The sequence below is a fragment of the Theropithecus gelada genome, chromosome 2 (genome assembly GCF_003255815.1).
Source record: "Theropithecus gelada isolate Dixy chromosome 2, Tgel_1.0, whole genome shotgun sequence".
Classification (NCBI taxonomy): domain Eukaryota; kingdom Metazoa; phylum Chordata; class Mammalia; order Primates; family Cercopithecidae; genus Theropithecus; species Theropithecus gelada.
Genome location: NC_037669.1, coordinates 142,805,145 through 142,813,858, shown reverse-complemented (window position 1 = coordinate 142,813,858; position 8,714 = coordinate 142,805,145). Strand labels below are relative to the sequence as shown.

Sequence of the window (8,714 nt, the reverse complement as noted above, 5' to 3'; positions counted from 1 at the left end):
GAAGGAAGGAAGGAAGGAAGGAAGGAAGGAAGGAAGGAAGGAAGGAAGACAGACAGGAAGGAAGGAAGGAAGGAAGGAAGGAAGGAAGGAAGGAAGGAAGGAAGAAAGAAAGAAAGAAAGAAAGAAAGAAAGAAAGAAAGAAAGAAAGAAAGAAAGAAAGAAAGACAGACAGACATGACCGTGAAAGGATGATATTTGGAATATATATTAAACCTAAGTCTTTCTTTGCTGACTCCCCATTTCTACCCTTATTACTGTCAACATTATTCTTTATTGCTCTGTAGTTCTCTCTCTAGTCAGAAAGAAGAAAGGATCTAAATTTACCCTGACAGAGTAAATGATATTCTGAATGAAGTTTTTAAACTCACCATCAAAGGTAGACTTAAACTTGGCATTGAACATCAAGAGCAGAAGAGACCAAGAAGTTTATTTATCAATAACAGGTTAGAGATCAAAGAAGAACACAGTAGCAGGACTAAGTTGAATACTTCAGGATGGACAGCCTGGTGTGTGGACAGGTGGGATTGTGGTAGGGTTGGTAATGGAAATTAACAAAGGAAGGGGGGATTGGTAATGGAGATTAACAAAGGAAGGGGCATTACTACTCTGGAGGCTAGGCGAGCCATGCCATGCCAGGTGTATTAGTCCATTTTCACGCTGCTCTAAAGACATACCTGAGGCTGGGTAATTTACAAAGGAAAGAAGTTTAATCGACTCACAGGTCCACATGACTGGGGAAGCCTCAGGAAACTTACAATCATGGCGGAAGGCAAAGGAGAAGCAAGTACCTTCTTCACAAGGCAGCAGGAAAGAGAGAAGAGAAAATGAAGGGGGAAGATCCCCTTATAAAACTGTCATATCTCGTGAGAACTTACTCACTGTCATGAGAATAACATGGGGGAAACTGCCCACATGATCCAGTCACTTCCCTTCCTCAACACGTGGGGATGACAATTCAAGATGAGATTTGGATGGAGACACAAAGTCAAACCATATCACTGAGGAAACCTGACTAAACAGGACACCTCGGTGAGAGTGGAGTAGCATCAGGGTACTGCCCATCCCTCCCTGCCAGGGTGAGCACAGTGACAGATTTGGATCCAATACCCTGGACTGCCCATTGCCAAATCACCTGAGGAGAGCAATTTAATTTTTAACTAATCATTTTTGCAAGCTTAGTTGTTTAGCTGCTGGGGAAAAAAAAAAAAAAGCACAAGTCTTTTTAAAAGGAATAAAATTCTGACACATGCTATAACATAGATAAACCTTGAAACATGATAAGTGAAATAAATCCGTTACAAAAGGACAAATCTTGTATGATTTATTTACATGAGGTAGCTAGAATAGTCAAATTCACAGACACAGAAAGTAAAATAGTGGTTACTAGAGACTGGGGGAGGCTAGAATGGGGAACTGGTGTTTAATGGGTATGGAATTTCAGCTTGGAAAGATGAGAAAGTTTTAGAGATGAGTACTGATGATAGTTGCACAAGGATGCCACTTAATGCCACTGAATTGTATACTTTAAAATGATTACAATGGTAAATTTTATGTAATATATATTTTGCTACAATTTTTTAAAAGAGTGTGGGTCCAGACAGGGTGTAGTGGCTCATGCCTGTAATCCCTGCAATTTGGGAGGCCGAGGCAGGTAGATTACCTGAGGTCAGGAGTTTGAGACCAGCTTGGCCAACATGGGGAAACCCCATCTCTATTAAAAGTACAAAAATTGGCATATCATATCAATATGTCTGATATTGATACAATACCAGAAATATGAGTAAATTAAATACAAAGTAGGAGGTAATAAGTGCCAGAAAAAAGAATAATATATGCTGTTTGAACTTAGAATCAAGAACCTGAACTGTGTGTGTGTGTGTGTGTGTGTGTGTGTGTGTGTGTACAAGGGGAGAATTAATTTGAGAAAGTTCCAAGTAATTATATTTTGAATATATATATACTGAATGTTTACATTATATATAAAGCACATATCTGTTGTGTGTTTTATACTTTTTGCTTACAAAAATTATATTATGACCTAAATAAATGAAATATTCTTCTCTTGGTCTGCATTCTCATTGAGATCCAAGTCAACATAGTTGCTTAAAAATAGTTTCCAAACTTTTGATGACAGTAAAATTATGATATATGAGTCAGGAAAGATTAAGGAATACAGTATAACGTGACCTTGTGCAACACTGGCGTTGATATGGGAAGGGCTGGAGTTCAAGACCCACATTTGCATAGTATTGGGCACTATCTCACCAGGCCCCCATTATCTTATCTACAATATAACTAGCTTGGGCTAGGTAACTTTCTAGCTCTGTCAGTCTCTGATTCTAGGGAGTAAAATAGTCTTAGCTGTGTTATGAATCCATCTATCTCCTTCACCGTAGCCATCACCAGTTTCCTTGGCCAATTGTTGCTCCTGTCTCCACACCTACCCACACTAGTGTCTATTTTGAAGCAAATCCCCAGACATATCATTTCATCTGCTTTTCCTTACTGGAAGAAATGAAGAAAGAAAAAGTGTTTTAACTTGGTGCACCACAATGTCACACTTGCTCCTATATAGAAATGTAAGGAGAAAGAGTTTTCATTTAATGGTGTGATGGCAAATGGACAACAGTTTTAGAAAACAGGAGTGATTTTAAGAGGCATGATAACCAGCTTCATAGTAAAGAAACAGTAAAAAGTAAAAACATGATTTTTCTCAGAGTATTCTTCACATTGAAAAATAGTTCTCTGTGGCCATTTGGCAGCTCAAAGTGAAGAAATTCTTATGAATGGGCTGGGGAATCAAAGAGAGAACGTGTGAGCCACAGGCAGAAGGGAAATTCCATTGTAGCAGCAGTTGGCCACAATCTGCTTTTCTCCTTGGGCCTCAGATTTTGGACAGCTGTGTGCCTGAGACTACAAGGTCATTTCTGGCCTTGCCAATGTTGCTTTCAGCTATTAAGTTTTGGGCCAGTTTGTTACACAATAATCACTAACCAACACAGAAGAAAATGCAAAATCTCCAATCCTGATATTAGACAATATTCTGTCAACAAAGTGACCATGTATTATTAATAATAATGTAATAATTAAATCCCTTATATGTATTTCTTCAGGTTACTTTTACCTGAGTGGGTGGCAAAGTCGGAGGCTGAGTGAGCAGGAGACTTGGCCATACATGGTTAGAGCTGGTAGTTGGGGTTACGTGGCTGCCAAGCTTTCTGGTATGGACATTCTGTTTTTCCTCGCATGGCAGCAGCTAGAGCCCTAGCCCAGTAGTTAGAGGATGTTTACTCTAATTCTGTCTCTGCCACTTACTGGTTGTGTGAACTTTGGCTACTCCCTAGACCTCTCTGGCCTCAGTTTCCTCATTCATAAAAAATACTGGCTATAATAATCCCTACCTGGCTGGCCTACCCACCTCACTGGCAGGATCGAGTAAGATGATGATATGAACACACAGTGAATGCTGAAAGGTAGTCATATGCATACACACTCATGAGATGACATGAGGATGTGACGTAGGATCTCAACTGAATACACTATAGTTTTGCCTGGACTATTCAAAATGTCTGATAAAACTTTTCTGTTAAAAAAAAAAAGTCAGTCTTTAGTCTATATGATGTCAAATACCTGGACTTCATTTTACAAAATAAATACAGTTTTGTGTATGATAATATATGTAATCAGTGCTATAAACTGATTAATAATTGGCTAACCCTGGATAACCAATTACTCTGCTTCATAGGTGAAGTGACTGAGACTCTGAGAGATTAACTAACTTCTCAAGGGCCACAGTTACTAAGCAGTAGAGCCAGAACTTGTGCCCAGGGACCCTTTCCATTATATCCCAGCAAGGTTTCTCAAAAAGATTGAAGGCAAGTTGGCCTCAAAGGCACACGTACATCACTGACTCTGAGAAGGTAGCTTTATGTAGGATGATGCCCAGGCATCTTCATAAGAACAAAGCAGAACAAATCCCTTCAGCCAGGGAGTTTTGGAGATCTTTTTGTTTCTCTTCTTTGCCTGCACTAGAGCTGGTGAATAAATCATGGGGCTGGCAGGCAGCATTTGAAAGCACCACTGACTTCACAGTAAATGAATACCAGAGGTGCCTTGGGTCCGGGCAGAGGGAGACCCCATGGATGGTGGTGAATGAGATTGTACTCATTTGGGGCCTCCCAGCCAGCATGTGCACGTGGCAGAGGAACATGGCCAAAGCTTCTTGTGCATCCCATCCCTGTCTGAAACATAATTGTCCAGACGGTCCGAAAGTGTTCTGTATGATGGTAGTTTTCAGGTGTTTATGTTTTTGTGATGGTAGTGGAGAGAAATACTATGCTTGAACCAGATAGAATCACTTCTCTCCTTAGTCCTCTCTCCAAGCCCTTCTTCCCCCAATTCACCCCACCTTGCCAGTTGCATTTATGCATTTGAGTAGCTCTCAATTCAATTGTCAATAAGTGATGATATTTTAAGTGTTAAGTTGAATTTTAAAATGCATTCAAAATTATTAATACATAAGAATCACAAGAGCATGTACATTTTAGCCTCAGCAGCTTAGGTAATTAGATAGATGGTTTGGTCCCAAAACGGACCAAAACTAAAGGTTCAAGAAATAAATAAATGATCCTGTCTTGTATTTTCTTCTTTTTTTAATAAAAATGAATTTTTAATTTCATGAGCATTAAAAAGAAAACCAAAACCTGTCACATTTCCTTCCCACTCATACAAACAGCTCTCAAATGAGATTCTTCAAATTTTACATTTTTTCCATTCTGGCTCATTCTTTGCTTCCTCATGATCAGATTCAACTTGGCCAAACATGATTCTGTGCTGAGTCTTGGAACATGTTGGAAAAACCCAATATGGGTTGTCTTCTGCTGCTTTGGAATGATGCAAAATGGCTCCCCAATGATTACTGTTATTAGTCTTGTCCAAAGCAATGTTCTTCACAATATAGGAAGAAAGAGTGCCCTTGTGGGTCCCAACTCTGCCACCACAACCTGGGTTGGCTACAGGAGGTTCAAGTTTATGCGACTTCAGGGAACCCAGTCTGTCCTTCTCCAGCTGTTTCCTTGTACTCCTTTGGCAGGGCTCACGGAACATAGGCAAGACATGAGGGGTGATGATGTAGTCCTGGGTTAGTGTCTCAGCTTGTTTTGCCTTTCACTGGTTTTTTGTGTGTTTGTTTGTTAGAAAACCCAGCATAAAAAACTTTTATTGCAATAACAAAACTTGAAACTCATATATGGTGCTGGGGGGACGAGACAGCAATGATTTATCTCACCAAATCACTACGCAGGACAGCAAAGGGGGTGAGAATGGCCTGAGGGAGGAAAAGCCAGGAAACTGAGATCAGTAGAGGGAGCCAAGCATCAAAAAACAGGAGATGCTGAAGGTGCGATGACCAGCATCATTTTCTTAAGAGAACATTCAAGGATTTGTCATGACGCCTGGGCTTTCATTGGGCGTTAAGTCTACAAACAGCACCTTCAATTTAAACTATCAATTAAAGTTTTTAAAATTCAGGAAGTGGTAGAGCTTGGAAAGTTATGAGATTACAAAATTCCTGAAAGTCCACTAGAAAAACCACAGGATGGAAAAAATAAATAAATAAGCCAGGCCACAAAAAAGACTTCAGAGGTCCCCGCTGGCCTACGGACAGATACCTGTAGTGTCCAGCATGGCAGTGAACATGATCTGCTTTCAAAGGCAGAGGGTTTAAGGGGAGGGTGGGGTGAGACTAGTGGAAGCAAAGGCTCTCCCCATCCCCACCTCAGTTTGAGGTAGGGCTTTTAATTTAACCCAATGACATCTCTCAACTTGGAGAATAATTTAGCCCTAAACAGTGCCTCAAATCTGCTATGGCTTTGTAGCGCAGCAGCAAGAATGTTTAATATATAATAGATTAAAATTTCATCCCCAAAAATAAAATAAAATATTCTTGCAACTCCCCTCCCCCCGCGCCAACACACACACACACCAATTCCTATTCTAAAGTTAACTTATCACTTATGCTGTTAATACTTGACGATATACTTATTGGAAACCCAGATCCAAAAGACTGAAACTGAATCTTCACCCCAAAATGAAAGCAAATTAAAATGAATAACTTGAGATTTATGGCATATAGTTTAGGTAAACACACATATGAGGAGAAAGAGGAAGAGGAGATGGAGGTGTCAGAAGCAAAGCTGAGTGACGGAACACATTCAGTCAGGGCAGATGTCTATATAGTGGAGTGGAACATCAGGAAAAGCTCCATATGGATTCATGTGCACGCGTCTGGAGGCACCAGATCCCTCCATGGCAGATCCAAGAACAGGGATCTGGATCTTGGATCATTCTAAAACTGGAATGACAGGACGAGGCCATTCCTGTCATTCCAGTTTTAGAAGCTCCACATCGAAGACGAGAGTGGCATGTGGTGGGATGATGCTTGGGTGCTCAGTGGCACTGTAGGTGTAATCTGGAGATATAGTCAGTTTGGCTGTCTGACCCACCTTCTTCTGGACAACCCCTACTTCTCACCCTGGGATCACCTCCTGCTTGCCTACCATAAGCTTAAAGGGCTTTTTCTATCCCGGGAGGAATCAATTTTCTTTCCACCTTCAAGCATCCCGGTGTAGTGCATCAGGCAGGTCTGGCCACGCTTCGGGAGGGTGTGCGCGTCTCCTGGGGAGATGGTTTCCACCTGCACTCCCCACGGTTGCTGCAGACGCTGGGCGGACAGGCGGCGCGACGGGCGGCGTGGACTCACAGCTACCTGGCGGCAGTTCCATGGCTCTGCCTAGTCCCCTTCCGCCGGGTTTTAACCACACATAATTTTGCTCCCCTCTGACTCTTGTTGGGGTTGTAATAGACTTTAGGCAATCATTTCCAGTTCCAACCATGATCTGGTTCAGCCTTGGATGCCGCAGGCTGTGTCTGTGATGTCTGTTTCATAGAACCTTTGGAAAGTCCTACACTCAAGGCAAACTAGTTTGCCGCTGCCACATCCTCTTTGAACAGATGTACCAGTGACTATGAGCTTACCATCTGGACTGAAACACAGTCAGTCATTGGGAACATGGTGGGAAGACCTGAGGCTGAAAAAATGTGGCTTATTAAATTGTCAGATGTCCCATAATTTTAACGAATCATCACCTCCACGAGAGGCAAGGACATTACCATCACAGGAAAAAGTCACGCCAAGAAGTGTCTGTGCCCAGGTAATGAGGCTGTTTATAGTTGAACTTAGGATGAACAGTCAGATATCGGTCCCAGATCTGTATGCTTCCATTCTGGCAGGCAGCTGCTATGAGATTCCCATCTCTATTACATATGCACGTTGTGGGAATGACTTTTTTGCCCTGCATCGTCCGTGGTTTAAACACACTTTTTTGTTTCTTTGGATTTTCAATTTCCCACGTCCTCACAGTCCTGTAATCCAGGACAGTATAAACATTCTTGCACCTGCTGGTTCCACAGTACTCCTCTCCTGGGTACACTTCCGTATTTCTTGTTGAACTTAAAATGCCAATAGAAGCGATTTCTTCAACTCCATCAGGGTTACACTTCAGGAAAAGGAAGCAGGGGTTTTCATGTTGGTTGTTCAGGCCTCTTCAAAATCACCAGATGCTCGCCTGGAACAGGCGGCGCTAGCAGCTCCTCACATTCGAAGTCGCCAGCGCTAAGACAGCCCGAGTGAAAAGCAGGCTGTGGGTCTGGGCTCCGCCTGCGGCATCCCAGGAAGAGGACAGCGCGGGGCCGGAGTGAGGCCCGGTCCTCAGTACGCGTCTCCGTTTCGCCGCCTGCTGCCAGGCCAGCCCCGCCCCGGAACTTCTCTTCCAGTGCTTGAGGGTCCGCCCGTGCAGCGTGGAAGTGGGCAGGCAGGGCGATTTCCGGCTCGCTCCCTTGTCTTGTATTTTCCATAGTCTGGTTTAACAGTTGTATGTGGGTGGCAGTCATTATCGTTATCATCACTATTATTTTATGGTGCCTTGATTAAGTGGAGGCACAGTGCTAGGTACAGTTAAGGACTTTACCTTTCTAGAAGATACAGTCACTGGTTTTAAGGAGTGTCCCATCTCCGTTTCTGGCCCAGAGGTAAGATTAGAGGTTCTGACATGGTGATAAGTTTGAAAAACAGATACAGCCCTGAAAGTCCCGGGGAGAAGGGAGGAGAGGGAGCAAGCTTCAGAGTGCTGACTTCCAAAGTCCTTCCGCAGATAGCCAGTGTGCTTCCAGCTGCTCAGTGGGAAGAGCCTCAGAAATAGTGGAACGCTGCAGGGAGGTAAAAGGAGAATGAAGCCTGAGACATGGCCACAGGGTTCAGTAACGGGTAATGGCACTGATGAACTTGCCATAGTGAGACCGGGACAGGAACCAGATGGCAAGAGGTTAACGAATCAGAGGGGGTCGAGAACTGGAGAGAGAGGCTTGGTCATGAGGAGAAAGGAGCAGGGTCAAGGGAAGATGTTTCCAAGAGATAATTCAAAAATGGAAAAGTTTGATTATTTCTGGTTGTTTGATGGGTAAATGGGAATTCATTATGCAATTATCTATACCTAGTGGGTATTTTTAAATTTCTTTAATAAAAATTTAGGAAAAGCAAAGTGAGAACTGAGAATGTGTGAAGAGAATGAAGAAATGGGTAAGAGAAGATACTAAATCTTTAAGACAGAATAACGATAATTGGTGGTACAGTCTCAGGGGAGGTTTAGAGATGGAAA

At 42.6% G+C, this 8,714-nt stretch overlaps 2 pseudogenes; both read right to left on the bottom strand.

Moving 5' to 3' along the window:
- Positions 1 to 4,752: 4,752 nt before the first annotated feature.
- Positions 4,753 to 7,950, bottom strand: LOC112619392 (annotated as a pseudogene).
- On the bottom strand, positions 6,381 to 6,794 carry LOC112618371 (annotated as a pseudogene).
- Positions 7,951 to 8,714: the final 764 nt, after the last annotated feature.